This window comes from Pongo pygmaeus, chromosome 11, assembly GCF_028885625.2.
Source record: "Pongo pygmaeus isolate AG05252 chromosome 11, NHGRI_mPonPyg2-v2.0_pri, whole genome shotgun sequence".
Classification (NCBI taxonomy): Eukaryota; Metazoa; Chordata; class Mammalia; order Primates; family Hominidae; genus Pongo; species Pongo pygmaeus.
The window spans coordinates 16,393,719-16,405,590 of NC_072384.2; the positions used below are offsets into that span (position 1 = coordinate 16,393,719).

At 49.1% G+C, this 11,872-nt stretch overlaps 1 pseudogene; it reads left to right on the forward strand.

The window, feature by feature from the left end:
- Positions 1-8,297: 8,297 nt before the first annotated feature.
- On the forward strand, positions 8,298-9,038 carry LOC129031705 (iron-sulfur cluster assembly 1 homolog, mitochondrial-like; annotated as a pseudogene).
- Positions 9,039-11,872: the final 2,834 nt, after the last annotated feature.

The following is an 11,872-nucleotide window of genomic DNA, read 5'->3' on the forward strand; positions in this document are numbered from 1 at the left end:
GTTAGCCAGGATGGTCTCCATCTCCTGACCTCGTGATCCACCCACCTCCGCCTCCCAAAATGCTGGGATTACAGGCGTGAGCCACCACGCCCGGCTGCAAAATTTTTTAAATCAGTTAAACCCTTAATCTTAGACAGCTTTCATCTCTATTTGGCCCATGAAAATGATGAAGAATTTAACGGTTTTGCTGCTTTTCTTGATTTATATCGCATGCATTGTAGACGCGGTTGTTTTTACATCTCCCACAAATTACATCATGCGTGAGCGTGACCCCTACTCTGCACCCAGGGTCTGAGCCTAACTTCAGGGAAGGGACGATGGAGTCCGGGCAGAGGAGGAGCCACCAGTGAGGATGCATGGGGCTTGGGGGGGTGGTGAGGGGTGTCAAAACAGGTGGAGTGACTGAGCTATGCCTGTGTTGAGTCATAAGTGGAGAGCAGGCCTGGGAAGAGACACGGGAGATCAGCAGATGAGGCGTCCAGCGAGGACATCGGGCAGGCCCAGGAATCGTCTCCTCCCAGGATGAGCCTCTGAGCTGAGAGGCAGGGCCTAGCTCGGGGTGACAAGGGCTCTCCTGGTTCAGAGGTTTAGAGGAGACGAGCAGACAGGAAAGCTCCTGGCGTAGAGTGATTTCCAGAGGTCGAATGAGCACAAACTCGGGGAGCTGCTCTCTGCCAAAGGAATGCTGCCCCGCTGCCTCCTGTGCGCATGTGCGTGGGTATCCTGGCTGGGAAGCGGTGCAGCCTAGGGGCTTGGTGTGGGTCATGCTCCCAGGGAAGGATTTTCGCAGCAGAAGAGAGAAAGTGGTGGCATGAGTCAAAGCTCTGCTTCAAAGTCACTAATCCAAGCGCCACGCGTCCAAACAAGTCACGGAGTCAGGCTGGAGGCTGCACGTCGGAGCGGTGAGGTCCTGCCCTTGGAAGCCAAGTCTGGGGCTGTGAAACCACTCGTGAAGTAAAGCACAGAGGGTCAAGCACTCCCAGCATCCTGCGTTCTTCCATAAGCGCACTTACAAAGGTAAGGGAAGACAGACTCTGGAGGCATGAAGAGGAGCGGCCCCTCTGGTGAAGACACAAGGACCTGAATGACGGGGGCAGCGTCCTGGCAGGGGAAGTGGTGCAAGGGCCCTGAGGTCAGTCAGGCGGCTGAAGGAAGCCAAGGAGCACTGCCTGGAGCAGGAGAACCAGAGGGAGGGTGGCAGGGGCAGGTCAGAGCAGCAGCAGCGCCGGAGGGAAGTTGCAGGAAGACAGTGAGCCAGGAGCGCTGAGCCACGAGGGCAGCTCCAGGAGCTGAGGTCATCCAGGAGCAGGTGGGAGGCAGACAGCCCATGCAGCAGCCTCCTGCAGAGTCCCAGAGATGCCTGAGCCCAGGGCCCAGACGCCACCCCAGGAGAAGAGGGGTCTGACCAGCAAGAGACAGGGTTCCCACATAAGCCATGAACAGAAGGTACCACCTTACCTGCTCTTTCCCCAACAGAGAGCAGATGGGATCCCGGGGCTAGGGCGGAGGACGGCGGGGAGGGGAGTCACAGAGCTGATGTCACTGAAGACCTCCTGTCCCTCAGCCCTCCGCCCCAGCTCAGCTGCAAAAGTAGGCATGACTCAACCACCAGACAAGCTCAGGGCACCCCCAGAGCTGTGAGGACATTTCCTGTAGAGACCCCAGAAGGCAGCAGAGAAGGCCTGAGTCAGCCTCCTCAGTGCCTTGTGCCTAGAGGAGCAACAGCACGGCCAGGTGCACATGTGTGGCCTCAGGGTCCCATGCAGAGAGGAAACAGAGTATGTGTCAAGTGCCAGGGCGCCACGGACCAAGGCAGGACCTGAATGTCCCATCAGATGCCAGCGGGAGACAGCAATCACCCAGTCTGGGCCAGACACACTTAGCAAGAGAGGTCCCCTGGCTCTGTCCTGCCAGCTCTGAATCCCCGCCTTGGTTTCCCAGAGCCGTGGTTCTCCACAGCCTGGACTGAGCCAGGGAGAAAAGTTTGGTGGTTGGGGTGGGAGGCAGTAAACTTAAACAGAAAATACTTGGGATAGAAGAGATTGACATCACTACATTTCAATTTTTTTTTTTTTTTTTTTTTTTTTTTTGAGATAGGGTATCACTCTATCACCCACACTGGAGTGCAGTGGCATGATCATGGCTCCCTGAGGCCTTGAACTCCTAGGCTCAAATAATCCTCCTGCCTCAGCCTCCTGTGTAGCTGGGACTACAAAGGGCTAGACACTATGCCTTGCTAATGTTTTGATTTTTTGTAAAGACAGTGTCTTGCTATGTTGCCTGGACTGGTCTCAAACTTCTGGGCTCAAGTGATCCTCCTGCCTCAGCTTCCCTAAGTGCTGGGATTACAGATGTGAGCCACTATGCCCAGCCACATTTCAAACTTCAGAGCACTGAGGACAAACAGAAAATCCTATAAGCTTTCAGGAGAGACATAAAAATAAGTTGACCTGGGTTAGATGTAATAATCCAGGAATCACAATGCCAGAGAGCCTTGTTAGTAATTCTAAAATCTGTTTTAAAAAAATCTATATCTATACATATGGCAATACCTTCAAAATTCTATAGAAAAATCATTTTGATCAGAGAAGTCTATACCAGCTGTATAAGTTTGCCAGGGCTGTTGTAACAAAGTATTGCAGACTGGCTTAAACAGAGATTTATTTTCTGACAATTCTGGAGGATGCACATCTGAGATCGAGGTGCTGGCAGGTTTGGTTTCTCCTTAAGCCTCTCTCCTTGGCTTGTAGAGGGCCACCTTCTCCCTGTGTCCCCATGAGATCATCCCTCTGTATGGCCTGTGTCCTGATCTTCTCTTCGTATAAGGACACCAGTTAGACAGGATTAGGGCCCATCATAATAGCCTCATCTTACCTTAATTACCTCTTCAAAGGCCCCATCTCTAAATACAGTCACATTCGGAGGTACTGGGGTTAGGACTTCAACATGCAAGCTGGGGAGGCAGGGGGGCACAATTCAGCTTATACCACCAGCCAAACAAGTCTGACATTTTCAGACACGCAGGCCCTCGGATTGCCCTCCCATTCACCTTTCCTTCCAGCCCTTCAGGAAATGAGCTTTTCCAAATCAAGGGCATGACATAATCAAGGCTGGCATCATCCTGCCACGGCTGCAGGAAACAGAGGTTCAATGAGACGGAGAGCTGAGGACAGTCTCCAGTCCAGCAATGAAAGTAGACTCCACGATGGCTGAGCAGTAGGGCCAGAATGGCCAGGGCAGCTGGGAGGTCAGGGGCTCCCAGGGAGATTTTGCAGGAAAATGAAATTGATGGAACAGCTAATGTACTGGAACACCTTGAGAGGAAATGTACACCAACAGGAAGAGGCACCGGCAATAGGAGAGGAGTTTGGGGATCAGTTAAGGACAAGGACAGAAAAGATAAATGTAAAATACAGATGATTATTCACTCTGGACAAAACAAAAACATTGTGCAAGAAAGAAAAAGAAAATGAAGTAAATGAAAAATAGAAAGCAATCATCAACTGCAGGTAAAATAAAAAATTATGCAGGAATGGGATTGGCTGTGAAAAGCCCTAACATAGTCACAAAGTCACAGTATAAACACTGGGTGTTAATGTTGTCAAGGATGATGGGACCACCGTCAACTCCAAAATAAAAAGCAGAGCTCAACTTATTGCCAACTCAAGCAAGGGAAAGCACTGCTGCTCAGGCAGCCTCCCGGAGGAAGCAGAGCTGGGAATGCAGGAATTAGTGGACCACCGGGTCGGGGATGATGCCATCACCCATCCCTTGAAGGTTACTGGGTGAAAGAGACTGTGGTTGATTGGCTGGCACTCCTGGGTTTAGTCAAATAGTTCATTCCCTGATTGGCTGAGTTTCAGTGAAGGGCTGACACTGATTGGTTGGCTACAAAACATGTTTCCTAAGGCTTTTGAAAGAGTTTTAAACCGGTTCTGCTGCTGCTTGTTGCCATGGCTATAGAATAATGGGTCTTTTCCTAGGAGTGTGGGAATGATAGTATTCTCCAGCCGCCCAGAATTAGGATGTAACTGTGTTGTTGATAAAGGGGGATTGGAAGTGTGGGGAATCTGTGTGTGGTGTTGCCTACTTTCCCACCTTCCAGGGAGGGGAGTAAAAGGGTAACACCAGAAACTGGAAAGTCAAAGTTAGCCATGCAAGCATTTTACTTAGAGCTATGAACACACCATCAAAAGAACAGTTGAGGCTGGAGTCCTCCAGGGAGCCAGAAACTGCAAGGTGGGACAAGGGACTGCTGCCTTGCCTAACAAACCTTGTGGGGCTTTTCCACACCTTCAGTCTCATAGACGCGTAACTTTGATAAAATATTTGTTTAACCGAGTATGATTTTTTTTTAAGTTTTCACCTGTAAGTTATTAAAATGTTTCTGTAAAAAAATAAGAGTCCCACCCCTCGCACACTGCGGCAGGGAGGTAGATGTCTGCACTGGGTGCTCAGTCTCTGCGCTGGTGAACTCACAGAGGACGCACCCTCGCTCACCTCCCTCACTCACTGTAGCATCTGAGGAGGTGGAGAAGTTTCAGGTGCCAGCCCAGACACACCTCCCTGAGCTCACACCACGTACACCCTGTGCGGCTCCTACAGCTGGAAGCTGGAGGGCAAACTTCTCCCCCAGCTCAATAGGGAGTCCCTAAATCAAGTTGAACAAAAACCAGGCACAAAACTAAGGTACAAAGGTGAAAAGGTGATTGAAGAGGGCATCAATAAAAAACTCCTGCAAATCCATATTTAAAAAAAAAAAAACTCAAGAAAAATGAACAAAACACACAAACAGGCATTTCACAGAAGAAATACACATGAGAAAAGATGTCGTTCCTCATTAGTGATCAGAGAAATGCAAATCAAGGCCCCAGTGAAATTCCATTTTACACTCATTTGGTAGAAACTGAAGGGTCTAAAGAGAAGTGGTGCTAGAGAGAGAGGATGCAGGTGTGGACCACAGCCGCTCTGCTGGTGGGAGTGCACACGGGTACAGCTACGTTGGAAAATAATTAGCGTATCAATGTGGACCAGTCACATACCCTACGGCCCAGCAGCACCACCCCTAGGTATATATCTGAGAGAAACTCTGGCGCATCTGTACCAGCATGCGTGGACAACAATGTTCATGGCAGCATTCACAGAACAAAACTGTGGAGACATCCCAGGTGCCACACAGAAGAGAATGCAGCTCATTCACAAGGCAGAATTCCACACTTCAGTCAGCACAACTGCACCAAAGGGACAGACGATGGTATGGGTGATCTGGGAAGCATCTTATTAGGGAAAAAGCTGCATTCCACGAGAACACACATAGCATTAAACCCCATTTAGGAGGAGCATCAAGCTGAGCTTTACACACAATGATAGACCTAGGATTCAAAGAAGTGTACTAAATAATTCCTTAATCCAGACGTCATTAAATGACAACTTTTACCCTGAGGAATTTAGAATAACTTCCTGTGCAAATGCTCCAGGCCCCTGGCAGAGGAGCTTCTCTCCCTGGAGGCTGCACTGCTGCTTTCTGGTCTATTAGAAGCCATTAAATCCTGAGACACACACCCTCCCCTTCTCCCTCTGCAGCATTCCAGGGTCAGGGGGCACCAAGGGCCTGACCGTGGGCCTAATTGACACCACCCCTGGAGCCCTTACCCTGATCTCATCAGGAAGATCAAAAGTGGGGGCGGGGGGGATGGACCCATAGCCAGGGCAGAAGGGATGTTCATGACTGTAGCTATCGTGGTGGCCAGATGTTGTGGACCATTGTGCAGAGCTGCGGGGGCCAGACCGTGATAGGGTGATGGAACTTCAGAGCTAAACCTGGGACAGGCAGGCTGAGATGCTTGTCACCCACATGGCCCTCCAAGGGCCCAACCCCGGAAGGCTTCACTGCGTCACCATGGCCTGGATCTGATGTCTCTCCAGGCTCCTCGGGGGAGCCATTGTCATCTTCAAGCATCAGCCAAGGGGACCTCAGAACTATTTGAGTTCTCCTTTGAGACCCCCCATTCTTATGAGCACCCCATCACCAGCAAGAGAGAATCTCTTCACTTCTAATGGAATTTGATTCCCAAAGGGAATTCTGGCCTTCTCTGTCCCATCAGTCAGGCTCTGAAGTTAATAAAAGGAGTCCCTAGACCTGCATCCCCAGACACATTGAACACACATGGCAGCCTTCATGAAAGGTGCTTTGACCACAAGCTCTGTTGGGCAAATTCAGGCTGCCCATGAAATGAAGGTCCCTTGCCCGCAGAGGAAGGTGGTCCCTTCCTGGGGAGGGGAAAGCCAGGAGAGAGGAGGCTCCTCCTTCCCTTCATGAGGCTGACTAGGGCTGGGCTGTGTTCAGGTCCTTAAGGGGAAATGGCCCTGTGGTCAGCAAGCAGCCCTGTCACTTGGGGACCTCAGAGCCCCAGCACTGTCACTGGCCTTCAGGTGTCAGGCACAACAGCTGTCAGGAAGGAGGAGGTGGCCTTGCCAGGTGCCTGTGGTCTTTCCAGTCATCTGGTCTCCGGCAGCCAGGTCCCCAGGCCTGGAGACGCCCACTTGCCTCCTCTGTTTGTCATCGTTACTATTGCCGCTGTTTTTGTAGACAGTGCTATCCCCAGATTGACTCAGCGCAGACCACAGGACAGGAGTTTCCTGTACACCATCCTTGACCCTCCCCTGTACCTGCCAGGCCAGTGTGCCCCTCCTCAGGTGACAGCTGAGGCTCAGAAGGAAAAAACCTGCCTGTCTTCACCTGCAGAAGGACCCCATGCGTCTGACTCCAAAGCCCTTCCCAGGAACCCTGAAATGATGCTTTGAAAGTACCTGCCTTTTCAAAGGGCCTATCCAGACCACTGGCAATTCTGCATGGCCTGGGCTTAAAGGCCAGGCCCCTCCCAGGAGGAGTGTGGTCTCCATAAGGAGGACTCACAGGAAAAGGCCAGGAACGGGGAAGAAACTGAGGCTGCTGATGTAATCCCGTGGGGTGCCTGGCTGGGGCCAGGGTGTTGAAGTGTGCCTGGTGACTCAGCAAAGGCTGTGTGGCTCTGCCCTGCCATGTGTGCCCCAAGATGAAGTGGGCAGTGACTTAGGCCTGCCCTTTTCCCACCCAAAGCCCTTCTTCTGTCTAGATTTCAGGTATACCTGGCTGATCCCAGCTAGGTGTCAGCTGGGCTGGTTCCTTCCAGCCTCTGCTTGGCGTGAAGTTTCCATCTTCTCCCGTGTCCCGTTGTCTGCATAGGTGGGGTAACTTCTAGAAACTTTCACTAACCCCACATCCTTGCCACAGCCCCTCAAGTTTCTCCACTTTTCTTTTCCAAAATCCCATTTCACTTCCTACGGGAAGAGCCAGGCCTTGGGTAGCTAGTTCTGCAATCTGGCTGTCTTTATAAATCTGCTCCAAGGCCCTGGGAATGGAGGCTAATGTGCCCCAGGCTGACCCCCTACCCTCAAGAGTGGGGCAGGACTGGCATCCTCGGTCATCCTGGGAGAGTCACTGCCCTGCTCTGCTCTGTGCTCAGCCCTGTTCCAGGTGCTGAGACTCAGTGGCACACACAGGATGCTCACAAAGCATGTTAGAATAAGATTCCATGCAGTAAGTAGGAAGGGGACAGCCAGGGCCATGGGACATGCTGGGTAGAGGGTGTAAACTCCAAGGCCTCACTGAGGGGTGGCTTTGGGACAAAGAAGTCTGTGAGGGAGCTGGCCATGGGGACACCAAGGAACTTCCACTCAGGAAACAGCATTCCACCAAGGCATTTCCACTCAGGAAACAGCAAGGACAGAGGCCCAGCCATGGGAGGGCCTGGGTGTTTGAGGACCATGACAGGCCTGGGGCCCAGGAGCAGGCTAGCAGCCAGAGTGGAGTAGGTGGGGCCTGTGGCTCCTGCCAGGGCACTGTGGACCCCTGGAGGGGTCTGCACAGAAGCAGGATGTGGTTGGAGCTGAGAAGCATGGTGCTGCTATGGTGAGGAAGGACTGGTGGGAGGCAAGGGGGGCTGGGGAACCTCCTAGGTGATGCACTGGCCAGCTCGGGACCCCGCAGCAAATGCCACCAGCTGACAGAGACTCCTGTCATTCTGTTCTGGAGCCTAAGAGCCAGAGAGCAAGGTGTCCGCTGGGCTGCTTCCTTCCAGGCCTCTCTGCTTGGCATGGAGATGCCGTCTTCTCCCGTATCCTCACATAGCCTTCCCTCTGGGTATCCGTGTCCTCATCTCCTCTTCTCAGAAGGACACCAGTCACCTTGGATAGGGGCCCCTCCCATGTGGTCTTGTTTACTTTAATCCCCTCTTTAAAGCCCCTATCTCCAATGCGCCCACTGTGTCCATGGAGAGAGGCTGAGGAGGCCGACCTCCAGCCCAAGGCACCGGGGCGCCGGGATGGCAAAGATGTTGGCTTCCTTAGTCCGGGCAACTGTCCAGGCTGTGAGCAAGAGGAAGCTGCAGCCCACCCGGGCAGCCCTCACCCTGACACCTTCAGCAGTAAACAAGATAAAACAACTTCTTAAAGATAAGCCTGAGCATGTAGGTGTAAAAGTTGGTGTCTGAACCAGGGGCTGTAATGGCCTTTCTTATACTCTAGAATATACAAAGACAAAAGGAGATTCTGATGAAGAAGTTATTCAAGATGGAGTCAGAGTATTCATCGAAAAGAAAGCACAGCTAACACTTTTAGGAGCAGAAATGGACTATGTTGAAGACAAATTATCCAGTGAGTTTGTGTTCAATAACCCAAACATCAAAGGGACTTGTGGCTGTGGAGAAAGCTTTAATATTTGAAATCTCAGGACTCTTCTGGCCGTAGGTTCCAGGAAAGCTCGTGGAAGCTTTGGGGCTCACTGCAGAAATCAAGTGACTGTCCCATGCTGGAAAATAAAGTGATAGATCTTGAAAATGAAGCCAGTGTGTTGGATTCCAGAAGAAATGATATTTATATTCTCTATAGGGGACAGAAAATGAGAAGCCATCACTCTCTTTGGATCATTTAGGTCTCTTGCATCCTTTGTTTTAGAACCAGTTTCATTAAAGTTGCCTTCCTGGGCACCTGTTTATCCATTTCCTGAACTGTGTGCACTCCTTAGATCACTACTGAATGGCCTGAACATCCCTCAGCATTTCTCCCATCCAGATCGGCGACTCCTAAAATCCGAGACAGGACATCCTGACTGCTGGTAGTAATATGGTGGTGCATTGTTTTTTCCACCCAAACTTAACATAGCCTTTTTATGCATTTTTATGAAAAATTTCATTGTCAGCTGCCTCATTGCATACCCTTTAATACTACCAGGCAAAGATTTTCTTCAACTATAGTACAGATTAGTTCTGAGTGATGGTATCAAAAGGTGAGAAAGACGTCATCCACCTTTTTTTTAATCCATTTCTTTTGCCACCCTATATGTCTGTTCAGAGATGGGATCTCAAGCTGACTTTGATTCTTTTAGCTGAGGAGTCTCTTAAAGCCATCTAGCCCACCTCCCTCAATTCCCTATGTGAAGAAGCAAAACCCCAGGGAAGCCAAAGGGCTCCTCTCCACCCCGACTCCACAGACCGGGGGAGAGTAGGGACTCTACCCCCCTCTCCCTTCCCTAGTAGGTGACACATGTTCTGCCCTCTGAGGCAGTCAGCGAAGGCAAATGGTCTGACTTCTTTATGTGGTCAACATTTTTATAGAATTTCTTTATAATTTGATAGAGATTATATTTTTTTTTTATTTTATTTTGAGTGGGAAGAATTTTAAAACCTTTTTATGTGAATTACCATCTCGTTTCTTTCACCTTTGAAACAATGGTTTGTAGCAGAGACGACATTGTAGCAACCTAGAATTATGCTTTTGGAATGTGGTCCTCACTGTACAGGAGAATGTGGGGATCTTTTGTTAAAATTCCCAGTGTGCATACACTTTCTGGTTCCTTGGTCCAGTTGCTAAAGTTCTTAGTATTTTAGCCTAACATATTTATCACCAACTTTTCTTTAAAAGTGTTCCTTTTGTCACTTAGTTACTGATTTTCCTGGGTTTGACGTAAAAAGTATTCTATGAGATGGTATATATGCTGTTTTTGAAAGCTGATTCTCATGAATTCAAGTAGCTGAGTTCCTTCATGTTTCGTTTATTCTCTAAAGTAGCTGGCACAAAACACAACAAAACCTAGAGCGGTAGTTTTATGTAAATGCTCATGAGTTTGTATCAATAATATAATTGTTGATCCACTTATAATTCATGCAATACTGTATGTATGTAGAGATTGAGTTGTCAATTAAAAAAAATGTGGCCTCTTAGTGATCATAAAAAAAAAAAGCCTCTATCTCCAAATACAGTCACATTCTGAGGTCCTGGGGTGCAGACTTCACCATATGAATGTTTGGGAGGGAATCACAATTCATCCCACTACAGTGACAATGACAGGAATCCTGGGGAGGCATCGTGGGGGCTGGGGCCATCATGCAGCAGGGAAGATGGTGAGAAGGGGTCAGATCCCACAGGCAGGCACCGAGGGAGGGTGCAGGGACGGCCTGCCTAGGTGAAGGCGGTAAGGGGTACACAGTCCACAGTGAATTTAACACCACCAATGACACTGATGAAAAGTTGGTGGCTTCATAATATCACCATGTACAGACAATAATATATTCATTGATAAAATACTACTCCTGCAAAAACTGTTCTGTTTATCTCATTTCTACCACTGCTGCAGTCACTGTTGAGTTCTAATAACACGTGTGTGAACCTCAAGCTTGTACCTCTGTCACTTTTCCTCTCGTCAGCATTGTGTTCTACATACACGTTAATTCAGAGGGCTCCCAGCTGCTCGGGTGGTCCCACGTGGACACCAGCTCTCACCGAAGTTCACAGGTTTCAGAATCACACCAGCCACCATGGGCCAAATCAGGTCTCCAACCCCTTCAAATAAACGGGACATTTAAAATAAACATTAACAGCACAATTATAAAGACAAGGGAAGGCCAGGCACGGTGGTTCATGACTGTAATCTCAGTGCTTTGGGAGGCTGAGGTGGGAATTCAGCCTGGGCAATACAGTAAGACATCATCTCTGCAAAAATAAAAATAAAAATTATCCAGGTATGGCAGCAGAGGCTGAGGTAGAAGGATCACTTGAGCCCAGGAATTTGAGGCTGCAGTGAGCTGTGACTGCACCACTGCACTCCAGCCTGGACAACAGAGGAAGACCCTGTCTCAAAAAAAAAAAAAAACCCAAAACAAAATAAAGGAAACAGAACATCAGTTACTTCAACTCTGTCAGTCTATGGGACCACTTGGGATGTTTATTTGTGTTTAAAATATGTAAAGTGATAAAACTGTGAACTTCAAGGTATAACATTTTTTGTTTGACAAATATACATATTAGTTCATACATGAAATATTACTGATTTTAAATACTATCTTTAAAAATGAAATGTAGGCCGGGCGCAGTGGCTCACACCTGTAATCCCAGCACTTTGGGAGGTGGAGGCAGGTGGATCACGAGGTCAAGAGATTGAGACCAGCCTGGCCAACATGGTGAAACCCCGTCTCTACTAAAAATACAAAAATTAGCCAGGCATGGTGGCAGGCACCTGTAGTCCCAGCTACCTGGGAGGCTAAGGCAGGAGAAATGCTTGAACCCAGGAGGCGGAAGTTGCAGTGAGCCAAGATTGCGCCACTGCACTCCAGCCTGGGCAACAAGAGTGAAACTCCGTCTCAAAAAAAAAAAAAAAAGTATTCACTTTTATCATGCCATGATTATACATACAAAGTTCAATTTAAGACACTCTACACTCGCATTTTTTTTTCTGGACATGATTGTTAGTTTTATCTCACGACTATGACTGATAATAATTCTGCCATACAGAAGAGGAATGCCTTGGTCAGTTTAGGCTGCTGTAACGAAGTACCAT